We start from the raw sequence: 15,401 nt of genomic DNA, 5'->3' as shown, positions 1-15,401 counted from the left end.
CCCTGGCAGCTGTGCTAGTGGTAGTGACAAGGGGTTAGCAGCAAATGATAGACACTAGTGCAGCCCTGACAGCTGTGCTAGTGGTTGTGAGCTGGGGTGAGCAGCAAATGATAGACACTAGTGCTGCCCTGACAGATGTGCTAGTGGTTGTGAGCTGAGGTGGGCAGCAGATGATAGAAGCTTGTGCAGCCCTGACAGATGTGCTAGTGGTTGTGAGCTGGGGTGAGCAGCAGATAATATAAGCTTGTGCAGCCCTGACTGGCTAAGGAAGGAATTAATAGTTTCTGTCTTGAAGCGGATTGGGATATCATGATATTAATTATCACCTAGATTACGAGTTTTGCGTTACGGTTTTAACGCTGAAAAAATGTCTATTTCAGCGTAAAAACAGTAATGCAGCCATTACGAGTCTTGTCGTTATAGCTATACCGCAAGCATTTTAGCCTGTAACGCAACATCAATCCCACACTCAAAAAAATGGGATTTCCATAGCGCCTGTATTACAGGTTGTGCAGTGAGGCTAAAATGCTTGCGTTCCAGCCTATACCGACATGATCCGTTCCGCTATCTGAAAACAGTAGTTATGAGTTTTGCACAGCAAAAATATTTCACAAAACTCATAATTAAAATGTTACAAAGTACACTAACACCCATAAATTACCTATTAACCCCTATTCCGCCGCCCTCCCGCATTGCAAACACTATTTAAAATGTATTAACCCCTAATCTGCCGCTCCTGACATTGCTGCCACTAATAAAAGTTATTAACCCCTATTCTGCCGGTCCCTGACATTGTCACCACTATAATAAAGTTATTAACCCCTATTCCCCCACACCCCAGCATCACTGACACTATAATAAAGATATTAACCCCTATTCTGCCGCTCCCCGACTTTGCCGCCACTAAATAAAGTTATTAACCCCTAAACCTCTGGCCTCCCACATCACTACCACTAAATAAACCTATTAACCCCTAAACCGCCAGCCCCCACATCGCAAAAAACTAAATTAAACTATTAACCCCTAAACCTAACAAACCCCTAACTTTAAATTAAAATTACATTATCCCTATCTTAAAATAAATAAAAACTTACCTGTGAAATTAAAAAAGTTTAAACTAACAATTAACCTAACATTATTATACTGAAAATAAAATAACTACCAATTAAATAAACTAAATTACACATTAAAAAAAACTAAAACAACTAAAAAAAATTAAGTCTAAAATTACAAAAAATAAAAATACTAATAAATTACAGAAAATAACAAACACTTTTACGAAAAACAACAAACCAAATTATCCAAATTAAAAACAATTACACCTAATCTAATAGCCCTATAAAAATGACAAAGTCCTCCCAAAATTAAAAAAAAACCTAGCCTACAATAAACTACCAATAGCCCTTAAAAGGGCCTTTTGTAGGGCATTGCCCTAAAGTAATCTGCTCTTTTACCTGTAAAAAAATACAAAGACTCCCCCAACAGTAAAATCCACCACCCAACCAACCCCCCAAAATAAAAAACCTAACTCTAAAATAAAACTAAGCTACCCATTGCCCTGAAAAGGGCATTCAGCTCTTTTACATTGCCCTTAAAAGGGCATTCAGCTCTTTTAAAAAAGCCAAAACCCTAATCTAAAAAAAAAAAAAAACACCCCAAAAAAGTTAAAAAAACCTAACACTATCCCCTGACGATCCACTTACAGTTTCTGAAGTCCGAACATTCAGGCGGCGAGAAGTCTTCATCCAGGCGGCGAGGTCTTCATCCATCCAGGTGGTGTCTTCTATCTTCATCCAGACGGCATCTTCTATCTTCATGCTGGCGGCGTCTTCTGTCTTCAAGCAGGTCCATCCTTGAAGACATCCGGCGTGGAGCGTTCTCTTCATACGGTCACCGCTGTACACTGAATCTTCAATGCAAGGGAGCATTTTCAAAAAGGCGCCCCTTGCATTCCTATTGGCTGATTTGATTTTTCAAATTCAAATCAGCCAATAGGATGAGAGCTACTGAAATCCTATTGGCTGTTCAAATCAGCCAATAGGATGAGAGCTATTCTGTGCTTCAGGTGTTAGTTTTTTTTCTAACACTCTCTCCCCATTGATGTCTATGGCGAAAGCATGCACAAGCACGTATTCTCAGTCCTTGGATTTTGTGCGGTATGGAGCTTATCGCCACCATATCGCACGCACAAGGCGGCTTTTTAGAAACTTGTAATGGCAGTGCTATAGAGGGTGAAATAACGCAACTTTTGTTGCATTTGTTTCATACCCTCTATAACGCAAAACTTGTAATCTAGGCGTATGTAAGCAAGGACAATGTGTAGTATCCTAACCACTTATGGGGGGAACTAGGTGACCCAATCACCATGTCTGTCCAATCAAGAATAATATTGATCAGTGGGAGGTACAATGTGATCCCCACATTTCAAGCATGGATTCATGAATTTCGATTCTACCTTCTCGTAAGAATCGCAATTCATACAATTGGAGAAACTAGTCCACTCGGGTTCTCTATTCCCCGAGGGTAGGAACTTCTGTCAATTTCCAATGTCTGGGAATCAAAGATTTAGCACTATAAAGCATTAGGTATAGTAGATTTTTCTTCAATTTATCTTTTAATCTAGGAAGGCCATGAAACAGCAAAGCAGTGGTCTATTGTTAAGCGATAAGTTTAATTTATTTCCATTCCTTTTAAGACTTCCTGACAATAATTCTCCATTCTCTCACATCCCCACCATATATGTAATAGAGTACCATCCTCTCCACAACCCCCTCCAGCATTTCCCGTTGGTGCATTTAAAACATTTTTGAGTTTATAAGGCATATTGTACCATCTGGAGAGGAATTTATAATTCATATCCATAACACCTAGTAGAAACTGATACTTAAACATGATTCCTAAAAACCTTGTGCCAATCTTTGTCAGTCATTGCTTAACCTAAATCTGTTACCCATTTCTAGTGTATATTGGGGTAGTTCCATTACCCGTCGCTAACAACAGGCGGTAAATTAATGTCTTGGAAGGGGCTGCATAAGGCAAGTTTGTTAATATTTATTTAGTTATTGATTTATAAAATATTTTACCAGGAAGGATACATTGAGATTTCTCTCGTTCTCAAGTATGTCCTGAGTCCACAAAACATTGCATTGATACAATAGGGTACAATAAAATTCAAAAACAATAATAATACACAATATATGCAAAAATGTAACATAGAATAGGTAGGAAATATATAATCAACCATGACAGGTTCATTCTGTTTTGAGATATGTAGAGAGGGATCTCTTAAAGGATATTCTGCTTGGGGAAGGTTTGAAAGTGTGCGGGAGGTCATTCCATAATTGTGGTGCTCTGTAGCAAAAGGAGGATCGAGCTGCTTTCTTTTTGTATTGAGGCAAGCTAAATAATGTGCTGGTACTGGATCAGAGGTTATAGGAGTTGGGAATAGCCGGAGAGAGCATTCTGCTCAGGTAGGGTGGGAGCTTCCCAGAAAGGCTCTTAAACACAAGACAGGAAAGATGGAGGGTGCGCCGGGATTCCAGCATCAGCCAGTTTAGTTCTTTTAGCATGTCACAATGGTGGGTCCTGTAGTTACATTGTAGCACAAAGCGGCAGAACGAGTTATACAATGTATTAAGTTTATTAAGGTGAGTTTGCGGTGCAGGTGTGTATACTACATCCCCGTAATCCATGATAGGCATCAGCATTTGCTGTAAATCTTTTCCTTTACTGTAGGGCTGAGGCAGGATTTGTTTCTGTACAGGGCACCTAGTTTTGGATAAAGCTTAGACGCAAGTTTTTCTATGTGGAGGCCAAAAGATAGATTAGGGTTTAACAACATACCCAAGTATTTGAAAGAGTGGACTGCGGTCAGTGTGCAATTGGATTTTGTTTTGATGCGTAGATGGGAATTTTGTAATTTGTAATTTAGGTCCCGTTCCAAAGTTCATTGTGACAGTTTTGTCAGTGTTCAGGAAGAGTTTGTTTTTTTAGATTCACTTTTCTACCTCTGTGAACTGGTCTTAGAGCACTGCTTCAAGCTGCGGCAGATCGGAATTGTTTGCATAGATTACCGTGTCATCTGTTGTACATGTGTACAGTTGAGGATTTGCAGACATTAGGCAGATAATTTATAAATAATGTGAATAGTAGGGGGCAGAGAATGGAACCTTGGGGAACACCAAACATGAATGGGAGAGGGAGGGAGTCACTGTCAGAAATGGAGACATATTGTGACCGATCCGATACATATGATTGAAACCAGGTTAACGGACGATCAGCAATACCAGAGTTTGTTTCGTTTGAGCAGTAGTATGTCGTGGTCTACTGTGTCAAAGGCCTTTGCAAAATCAAGGAAAATAGCTCCAGTTAGATCTCCTTGTTCCATGCCAGTTTGGATGTTGTTGCAAACTTTTAGGAGGGCAGTTGTAGTGGAGTGATTCGGGCGAAAACCTGATTGATGAGGGGTCAGATAGTTAGATTGTTGGAAATACTTGCATAATTGCGTATGGACGCATTTTTCTAAGATTTTTGACAATACTGGGAGCAATGATATAGGGCGATAGTTAGAAACCAAGGTTAACTCCCCACTTTTATGAATAGGCACTACTCTTGCTGTTTTCCAAAGTTTGGGTATGTATCCAGACATCAATGATTTGTTAATTAGGGTTGTGACAGGTTTAGCAATTGCCGGCGCACTGAGCTTCAACAGCATTGCTGGGATTTGATCAGGTCCAGACTGGTTTTTCATTTTTAGATTATTAAGGTGTGTCTTAATGACATAGATATGTACAGGTCTTCTCTATATTGGGTCTTTGCTGTTTTAGTGGGGCCTGATCCACATTTGTAGTTTCAGGATGTGTGCCATGTATTAGTTTGTTAATCAGGGTGGTAGAGCATCCGACAAAGTAATTATTAAAGGCATTTGCTATTTCTAAGGGGAGTTGCAGGGTTTGGCTATCCACATTGACAGTGGAGAGTTGGGAGTGGATTGGTTGATTTTGTAAGTTATTTATGAGTTTCCAAATCTTTCTAGGGTTAGATATGTTATTGTTCAGATTTTCAGAGAAATAATAGGGTCTTGGCCAATTTTGTTTGTTTAGTGCATATATTTCGCCATTGTCTATATACACAGTGATCGTTCATAGAGCTAGTATGCTTGAACTTTGACCACAATGAATCCCGAAACTGGTACATTTGAATGAGGTCAGCAAGATCCAATTCAAGTGTGCTCCTTTTACTCTCACCTTACGCAGCGAGGCATGTAAATTCCAAACTTGTAGGAGTTCAGACTGAAAGAATTCAACTATAGAGTCTAGATCTGGTATTAGATTTAATCTGTGCCAGGGGAGGTTCTTGATGAAATTTAAAAATGATTAAAGATTACATTTTTTTGAAGGACCTGGTGATTTTAACCTTGGGAGAGGATTTAGTTGCCTTTATTTTGCGCACGCAGTACACTAAGCAGTGGTCACTGAAATTGTTAGGGAGAACACCTGCCTCCTGGATTCGGTCGGAAGAAGTGGAGAGAATCCAGTCGAGCAGGGTGTGATTATAGCTTTTTATGTTTATGCGAGTTGGGGAGGAGATTAATTGCGTTAGCTGCAAAGATTTAAACAGCGAGCGACAACTGTTATTTTTTGGATTCAGCCAATCAATATTAAAATCTCCAAAAACCAAAATTTCACTTTTTGGGTTTTGAGCTATGGTTTCACTAAGGAGATATGCTATGTCAGAAATGGAATGCACAGGGGAGCTAGGTGGGTGGTAGATTCCTGCAACAATGATTGATTTACTGCACGGGATCTCAATTGTGCCAGAAAGGAAATTAAAGGTGGCAGGAGAGCTAGATTTTTGTAAGGGGGTGAACTTTGTGGAATTGTCAACATAAATTACAATGTTGCCTCTTCTCTTTGCTCTGTCATTTCTATGGCGTGAATACCCATGTATTGCAATGGCAGAGTCAGGTATTTTTGCGGTTAGCCATAATTCAGAGATCACAATGATTTTGGGCTTGTATTGTAAACACCAAGCTTGAAGTGCATCGATTTTTGGAAGTAAGCTGCGGATACTACAGTGCACAAAGTAGAGGCCTTTTTTAGCTGGAAGGCTAGGAATGGAATTTGCAGGCCATGGTGTATGATAATTTGTTTTCCAGTTTGAGGTGTGTGCTTATGGCGGTAATGATGTGAGAAAAGGGCTGTCACGAATATCAGTATGGTCATATTTGGATTCATGCTAGGTCTATGAGGTATGTAGATGAAAACAAAACAAAAATAGTACAATATAAAAAATAAATAAATATATATATATATATATATATATATACTCTATCGATGTGGGATATAAAGCTATTTGTAGGGAGAGAGGGTATGTATTCTAAAGGGTTAAGTGAATGGAAGCATGTGCTGATCAGTGTTTGCAGCTGTCAGTTTAGGAGAATGAAAGTTGTGTGGGAGACTATCTTTAAAGGAGGGAAACTATCTTCCAGAGGCTACCTGGTTGCAGAGGGCTGTGGGGCAGCTGAGAAAGTTGGTCTGTGAATTTTCTATAAAGACTTTGGCAAATATACTTTAAATGCAGCTGAGGGAGAGAGATTATATTAGTGTCAGATTGGCCTGCAAAAAAAGTTAAGGGAGGGGACATTTGAGCTAGGGGTCATTCAGGCGAAAACACAGGGAAAGTTCACAAATTACAGAGATAAGAGAGGTATCCATTAAACAAGGAACAAGCAAGATATATGGTCCATCAATATGCTCCAATAAGCATTTAAAATAGAGAATAAAAATAATAGCCAATACATATTACAACACACACATTAGTAATAGCAGGGTAGAATATAATGAGATAACTATCTTCCAGAGGCTACCTGGTTGCAGATGGCTGTGGGACAGCTGAAGTATGTTGGTCTGTGAATTTTCTTTAAAGACTGTGGCAAATATACTTTAAATTCAGCTGGTTGCAGAGGGCTGTGGGACAGCTGAAGTATGTTGGTCTGTGAATTTTCTTTAAAGACTGTGCAAATATACTTTAAATTCAGCTGGTTGCAGAGGGCTGTGGGGCAGCTGAATTATGTTGGTCTGTGAGCGACCTAGTGATACATTGCTTCTTTTTGTGGGAATCTAGGTAATGTTTAATTTGAGCATAGGGAAACCATTCTAAATTAATATATAAGTCTTGTAGTTCATTGCATAGTTTGAGATTTGTCCCAGAGAGTACTTTATGAAAAATCACCTATCCAACATGGTAAGTATCCCTATCAATGAAATGAGGTCTGTGAAGTGGTAGGTCTGGGTTGTAAATGATGGGTGTCATGGGTGAAACCACAGAAGAAATATGAGAATGTATTTGGAGTATCTTATCCCATTGAGTAAAAAATTCGAGCAAGATTGGGTCATTTTTTTATAGTTTTTGGCTGGCATCCGGTGTGGACCAGCCCAAAGTTCCAACATTCTTTGTGTTAAGGATATCTCCACCAATATTTACCCACAGTTTGCCTTTTGTTATTGTATTCCATACTTCCATTTATGTGCAGCATAGGCATCAATAGAAAATCCACTATTACATCATTTTTATGGGGTGCGCTAAACTGACAGTGTTCAGGAAGAGTGTGCCCCATAAAACTCTATTAGAAGAAGTAATTCTTACCTGCACACTAACCTGACAAATTTTAGAGCGCTCCCCATTGAACTTTATTGGAAGAAGGAATGCGCACTAACCTGGCACACATTTTAGCAAGCACAATACTACAGAGCAAGCAATGTCTATTAGCCATGGATTTTTAAATGAGCAAAAAACTGGGACTGCTACAAAATGGAGCTCTAGTGATGTTAGAGCCCAATGACATTAACATTTTTCCTCTTCCCTTGTAATCTAGGGCAATGTGTTTAAAGCCTTCGGATTTAGACCATGTGTTTCAAAAATAAGAAAACGAGTTGAGAGGCACTTTTTTAAATTTCATAAAAGAAGTCAATGGGGGAGATTTATCAAGCAGCCGATGCTGCTTGCTCCGCCCGATGTTTCCGGCTCGCCAGAAACAGAAGATAAGAAGCAGCGGTTGTAAGACTGCTGCTCCTTAACTCATCTGCCACCTCTCAGGTGGCGGACTGCAATCATCCCAATCAGATACAATCAGGATGATTGACACCCCCTGCCAGAAATGCTTGTGCAATGTTAAATGCCGACAGCCGACTTGATTTGCTAAATTGGCCCCAATATATGTATTATTTAAAGACACGTGGAATAAAATTGGGCATTTGAAGGCCACAAGTAATGTTTTAAAACGCACATCTTTCTTCCTGTGTAATGGTAACTATGGATTTAGCTGAGCATTGAAATGCCCTAAGTCTGCCAAGTTGGATGGCAAATGAAGTGTCTGAATAGCAAAGCTGGTTCACTGGTTCATAGGCAACTGCAAAGAAATGAACTCATTTTGAAAAGAGCCCAGCAATGAGGGTGCAATTCAATAGCTTTTGAGTTGTGCCTAATATAATCCAGGTTAAAAGGTTGTCTTTTTTGGAATCAAATGATAATTGTTCATTGGTTGTGCCACATGTTAATTTAAAAACCCAGTGCTTTTATTAAAGGGACACTGAACCCAACTTTTTTCTTTCATGATTCAGATAGAGCATGCAATTTTAAGCAACTTTCTAATGTACTCCTATTATCAAATTTTCTTCATTCTCTTTGTATCTTTATTTGAAAAGCAATAATGTAAGTTTAGATGCCGGCCTATTCTTGGAGAACAACCTGGGTTGTTCTTGCTGATTGGTAGATACATTGACCCACCGATAAACAAGTGCTGTCCAGTGTTCTAAACCAAAAATTGCTTAGATGCCTTCTTTTTCAAATAAAGATAGCAAGAGAATGAAGAAAAATTGATAATAGGAGTAAATTAGAAAGTTGCTTAAAATTGCATGCTCTATCTAAATCATGAACGAAAAAATGTTGGGTTCAGTGTCCCTTTAAATTATCATGATCAATTGTATTATTCTCACAGAAACAGTAATTATAGTTGTGTCAAATAAACTCTCTTTCTAATCACTTCTAAAATAAGTTATGTTTACTAATACAAGACTTCTTTTTTTTATCACTGTTGTCCTCTGCACCATAGAAATCAATAAGGTTTTAGTGTGGAGGAGCAACCCCACACTAAGGATTTGTTTTCAATATCAGCTCTAATAAAGTCAAATAAGTATGGTCATTTTTTATAACATAAACATTAACGCAAAGGAAATTTCACCATTGAGCCCATTGAAGGCCAGATTAAGGGGCCGATTTATCATCGGCCTACCCGACATGATCCGCTCAGCGGATCATGTCTGACAGACATCTATGCATGCCAACAGCATACGCTGTCGGCATTTATCATTGCACAAGCAGTTCTTGTGAACTGCTTGTCCATTGCCGCCACTTGCAGATTAGATGCCAATCGGCCGCTAGCACGGGTTGTCAATCAGCCCGATCATATAGGATCGGGCGGATTGATGTCTGCAGCCTCAGAGCAGGCGGACCAGTTATGGCAGCAAATTATAACTGCTGTTTCCGGCGAGCCTAAAGGCTCGCGTGGAAACAGGGGCATTATCTCCATTTGGAGCTTGATAATTCGGCCACTAAGAAAGGTTTGTTAACAGTTATGCACAAGTGAAAATGAGTTTATCGCAGCTGTTTGCACACATTTAGTTTACGCTCGTATTACAAGTTGAAAGTAAACGCGAACACATGAGCACAATCGCGAATAACACTAAAATGATTACTGCTTTCTCAGAGTTCTGATTAACTGTTTTGCAAAACAAAAGTGTCATAAAGCAGATTAAAAATACATTACAAGGGGCGGAGCCTGACCACGCTGGAAGATGGTCGCACACTAGGAAGGCTCCAGTTTCTTTTACTGATAAAAAGCACTAAATAGCATCAATGCACCCTAAATTAACTTTATTTTTCTAATGCCTGACCTAGCCTAACAAGAAGCTTCTAACAGAGGTATCTTCGAAACTTGAGCTCCATCATCATCGCAGCCGTTTAAAGGCCTGCACATTTAAGGCGCCAATCTCGATGGCTATCCTTCTCTGCCTTATTTAGCTACGATAAGGCCCCAGCAGCTCCCCTAAATACATAAGGCGGTCTCCTCGACGAAGAATCTCAAAATTCAAAGACTACATACCCCGCCAGAAGATCCTGCTCTTCACCCGGAGGACCTGTTTCTCCTTTGCTGCCAGAACGCCATAACCGCTTCACACAGGCACCAGGATACAGGGTAACGGACTTAAGCACCAAGGCCTCCAGCCTCCCAGCACCGTCCCGACTAGCCGAGGGGGTCGCCGATAGATACCTATAGTGGCGATCTTGATGCCACAAGTGATTTGCCAACGCACAAGGCCCCCATCGGAAGAGCCGAAGCCGGTAAGCCACATTTTATTTAGGCTGGTGCGCTTTGCAGAAAGGCGCACGGAAGCCAGTGCTGTATTGAGGGAACAGAGTGGGGATCCAGCAGTGAATGTTTCTGCAGCCTTATTGCCCCCTTGACCCGATCTTGATCTACTGCAGGCAGTATAGCCCATCTTAGAATTCTCAGGAGGCCGAATCCACACAAAGCGGCAAGCAGCCTAAATATAAATTTTTAGCAAAGGGCCTTGCGGCAATAATCGCCTCTACATTTGACCTCAACTATAAACAGAGCCTGGCTCAAACATTAAAAGACTGCCACTATTAGCATACGAGAAAAGGGCTCAAAGAATATAATTTACAGCGTGACATAACATGCGCTGAGGATGCCTTTATAACTGGCCTAAAACAAGGCCGAAGCGGCAAGGATACTGGACAAGTATAGTTATTGTACAGCTCTCAACTATATACTCATTGAAAGGGTATGCCTAACAAAAGGAACAGCAAAGCTGAAAAGATAGCTGCTACTAAACCTATGAGCCATTACCTTAGGCCCCTAGACCCCACAAAAGAAGCACCTAGTCCCAATATGGACAGCTCTCAGGACGATCCTGCTCCCCCCACACCACACCATACTGACAAACATCCCCAGTTTGTCACTAAGGATTACATTCACCATTTATCTTCTAAAGAGGACATCCAAGGGGTGCTAAAACAGATGAGGAGCCTCTTTGGGGATCTTAAGAAAGACTTTTCCGCATTGGAGAACAGAGTCTTAAAGATTGAAAAGACTTCTCACGACAACTCAAATTCAGTGAAGCAGCATACTACAGACCTACAAAACCACGCCGATAATTTACAATATCTGAATGATAAGCTGGAGGATATAGACAACCGGGGACGCAGAAACAACCTGCGTTTCCGATGAATATCTGAATCTGTCACCCCACAGAATATTGAAGGTTACCTGCAAGCATTATTTCGAATTATCAAAGATTCACCGTCGTCACCTGAGATCCCCATAGAAAGGGCTCATAGAGCCCTCCGACCCAAACCACCAAACAAAGCACCTCCAAGAGACATAATAGTAAGATTTTTAAGTTATAAAGACAAGGAGGACCTGCTTCAGGGGGCCCGCAAGAAATCACCTATCACCCATGTTGGAGAAGAGATCCAGGTTTTCTCTGACCTGTCTCCTGTGACACTGCAAAAACGGAGAGATTTGAACCACATCACTTCAGTCCTACGAAGCCATAGGGTTCCTTACAGATGGGGTTTCCCGGTCTCGATCATTGCCACTAATAACAATAAAACCTCAATCTTTAGGCCTGGAATGGATCACAAAGAGTTTTTTGAGAACCTGGCCATTCAGACCTCTCTCCTCAACAGACACCAGGCAGGAAGGTCATCTCCACCGCCCTGCCCACCAAGTGACCGTCCCGAAGGCGCAACATGAGGGTAAAGTACTGTCAGACTTGCTGTGCTCAGGTTTATTATTCAGTATCTCCCTTTCTTTTCTTTTTATGATCCAGAAAGAGTGACGCTAACTATAATATGACTATGCAGCTGTTGAATGTGTTCACATGTTTTGCTTACTGTTTTGATGCCTGACTCATCTTATCACCTAAATATGAATATTTTCTCTTGGGACAATATACTTGCCTCTCAGCGACAGGGACAGGAGTCTCTTGCCGCTGATCTGTCACAGAATTCTCCCGCTGTGACCCAGTAAGACAGACACTTCCACATATGTTACCATACAAGTCACTTAATGCACTCAGTCGTTATTTATGTTCTTTTTCCTCATTACATATGTTCCAGTAAATGTTTGACTGATCGAAATGTTAGAATGTTTTAGCTGAATGCATTATTCTCGAGTTAACTGTTTACTCACTGTTGGATTCCTGTAAATATTTAACTGATTGAAATGTTAAGAATGTTTAAGCTGAATGCACTATCCTCGAGCTAAATGCTTACTCAATGTAGGATTACTCTGGAGTCTTTTGTCTATTAACAACTGAGGTATACTCCCGGAAGCAGACAACACCCCAGCCTTCACATGCTAACATTTTAGAACATTTAAAAGCTAAACAAGGCCCCTTCCTTTAGGCCAGGAAAGCGATAAACTATCTTTTATCAGATTATAGTTCCGCTAATCAATTACTAAGAATTTTTTTTTTTAGGGCCTATGCATGTGATCACAAGAGCCTCCAGCTATCATGCCTGCGAACGCATGCACCACATCCCAGAGGGGTCATATATACACCCGCTCAGGCCCCCTAACATGAGAATAAGGGCCGGAGACTTAGTCTTTCCACCTGTAGTCTCATTTACTCTAGCACATTATGTATAAAGGCCGGAGTCCTTTAAAACTCCTGTAGATATGTCCTGATCCCGCAAATTTAAGAGCGCACTAGTTCCAATTTAATATTGTTAGACCTAAAAGGATGGATAGCCTGCATAGAACTTACGAGATGCCTCTCCGTCATTCCCTGATACATTTCTTGGGCTGGTCTGCACTTATATATTTTTATGCTATAGGAATATTTTTGTTTCACAATAACTTACATCAGTAGAGGGGCTTTTCCCCTAACTTAGGATTGTTATAAGGTTTTTGCATATATAATTAACATTAGTGGTAACCTGGTTTTTGTGTCTAATCTGGTTGCTACTATTACGCTCTTCCCCTGCTATTTCCTTTCTGATATACACTCATTTCCCTCTCTCCTTCTTAATTACACTGCTCTCTCTCTAATTTTCCCCCTATCTTAAACCCTTGCTTTTTCCTTCCCCTTTTTTTTTTTTTTTTTTCTACATTCAAATATGACTACACGCTATAAATCCAGAAGGTTTTTTGAACACTCAATTAACCTCACTACTATTAATGTAAAAGGCCTGAATAACCCAGGGAAACACTCCATTGCGTTCAAGGAGCTGAATAAAATACAGAGTCACATAATCCTGTTGCAGGAAACTCACTACAAAAAGGGAAAAGAACCCAAATGGTGTAATCCCCAATACCCGTTAGCTTATTTTGCCTCGGGCCAAACTAAAAAAGGGGGAGTAGGCATTGTTTTTCACAAAACAGTCCCATTTAAGTTGACGCACATTGAGAAAGACCCAAACGGTAGATATCTCATTTTAGTGGGCACACTTTTCGGTCACTATCTTACACTAGCCTCAATTTACTCTCCCAATCATAATCAAGAATCCTTTTTTAAGCAAACCTCTGATGTCCTCATTCTAGGGGTATTACATACTTAGCGGGGGACTTCAACATCGTTGCTGACCCCACAGTTGACACCTCCAGGGGGGTCTCCTGTACCCCCATATCCACGATCAAGCAAGTAAATGACACACTCAAAAAATTAACATTACACAACATTTGGCGAACTCTACACCCAACCTCTAGGGACTACTCCTTTTACTCTATCCCTCACAACAGCTATTCCAGGATTGATTACATTTACACAGACTCATGTGGACTCTCACTCACCCACCACTCTACCATTGATCATATCACTTGGTCAGACCATGCTCCTGTCTCCTGCTCAATACTCTGGCCTGACATACCAATAACACAAAAAACATGGAGAATGGATGACTCTATACTAGACAACCCCATAATCTTTTCCAACATACATAAAATCATGAAAGAATATTTTGAAATTAACAGCCACCCTCCCTCCTCACATGCCACCGTCTGGGAGGCACATAAAAGCGTTATTAGAGGAGCTATGATTAAACACAAGGCATTCCTTAACAAGCAATATAGAGCCAAGTACTCCGATTTACAAACAAAGATCAGTGCCTTGGAGGTCAAACATAAAACAGACCCCTCATGTCTCACTACAAGCAATCTCTTAAAAGAGACAAGAATTGCTTTCCAAAAACATCTAACAGAATCACATCAAAAGTCCGCACTACATTTGAAACAACACTATTACGAAGGTGGTAATAAACCGGGCCGTATTTTAGCCAGAACCCTCAAAAAAGACAGCTTAGTACTTATATACACTCCATAAAATCTCCAGATGGCCACATTTTGCACAGCAGCGATCAAATAGCCTCGGGGTTCCATAGATATTATCACTCTTTATACAACATACACGGTCAAACCTTGGAACCTGTACAAACAATAGAGGCATCCCAGCATGAATCTTTTGTAGATTCATACCTTAATAAACTAGATCTCCCCTCTCTGTCTGCAGAGGACGCTGAGTTCATGGACTCCCCGATTACCACTGAAGAACTTTTCGCTGCCATTAAAAACTGCCCAAGTGGAAAGAGCCCTGGCCCTGATGGATTTTCATCAGTTTACTATAAACGTTTCAAGGAAACCCTAGCAGGCCCACTTCTTGACCTATTCAATGGTCTCCGAGAGAACCCCTCCCTGTCCCGGGTCCTCTTAGGGGCCCACATAACGGTTCTCCCCAAACCGGGAAAGACACCAGACAACCCTGTCCACTTTCGACCAATTTCACTTATCAATTCGGACATGAAGCTCTTCGCAAAAATTTTAGCAACCAGGCTAAACAAATATTTACCAGAACTAATAGGTAATGATCAAGTAGGTTTTGTCCCAGGACGAGAAGCTAGGGACAACACTATTAGAGTAACACAACTAATCAATCATGCTAGGGTTTCAGGCCTCCCGTTGGTGCTTTTCTCCATGGACGCAGAGAAGGCCTTCGACAGGGTCAGCTGGGCCTTCCTGCGTCGGGTGTTAGAATGAATGGGATTTGGTAGGTCCTTTGTACATTCTGTTTTCGCCCTATACTCCAACCCCAATGCCAAAATAAGAATCAATGGCACCTTATCAGAAACCTTTGATATCAGAAATGGGACCAGACAAGGCTGCCCTTTGTCCCCCCTGTTGTTTGCCCTATCTATAGAGGTCCTAGCCCACATAGTGCGAACTTCCTAACATATTAGAGGTATAAAGGTAGGAGACACCGAGCATAAGCAAGCGCTCTATGCTGATGACGTGTTATACACATTAACAAATGCTTCTGAAT

This window comes from Bombina bombina, chromosome 6, assembly GCF_027579735.1.
Source record: "Bombina bombina isolate aBomBom1 chromosome 6, aBomBom1.pri, whole genome shotgun sequence".
NCBI lineage: Eukaryota > Metazoa > Chordata > Amphibia > Anura > Bombinatoridae > Bombina > Bombina bombina.
Note: the sequence above shows the minus strand (reverse complement) of the source record.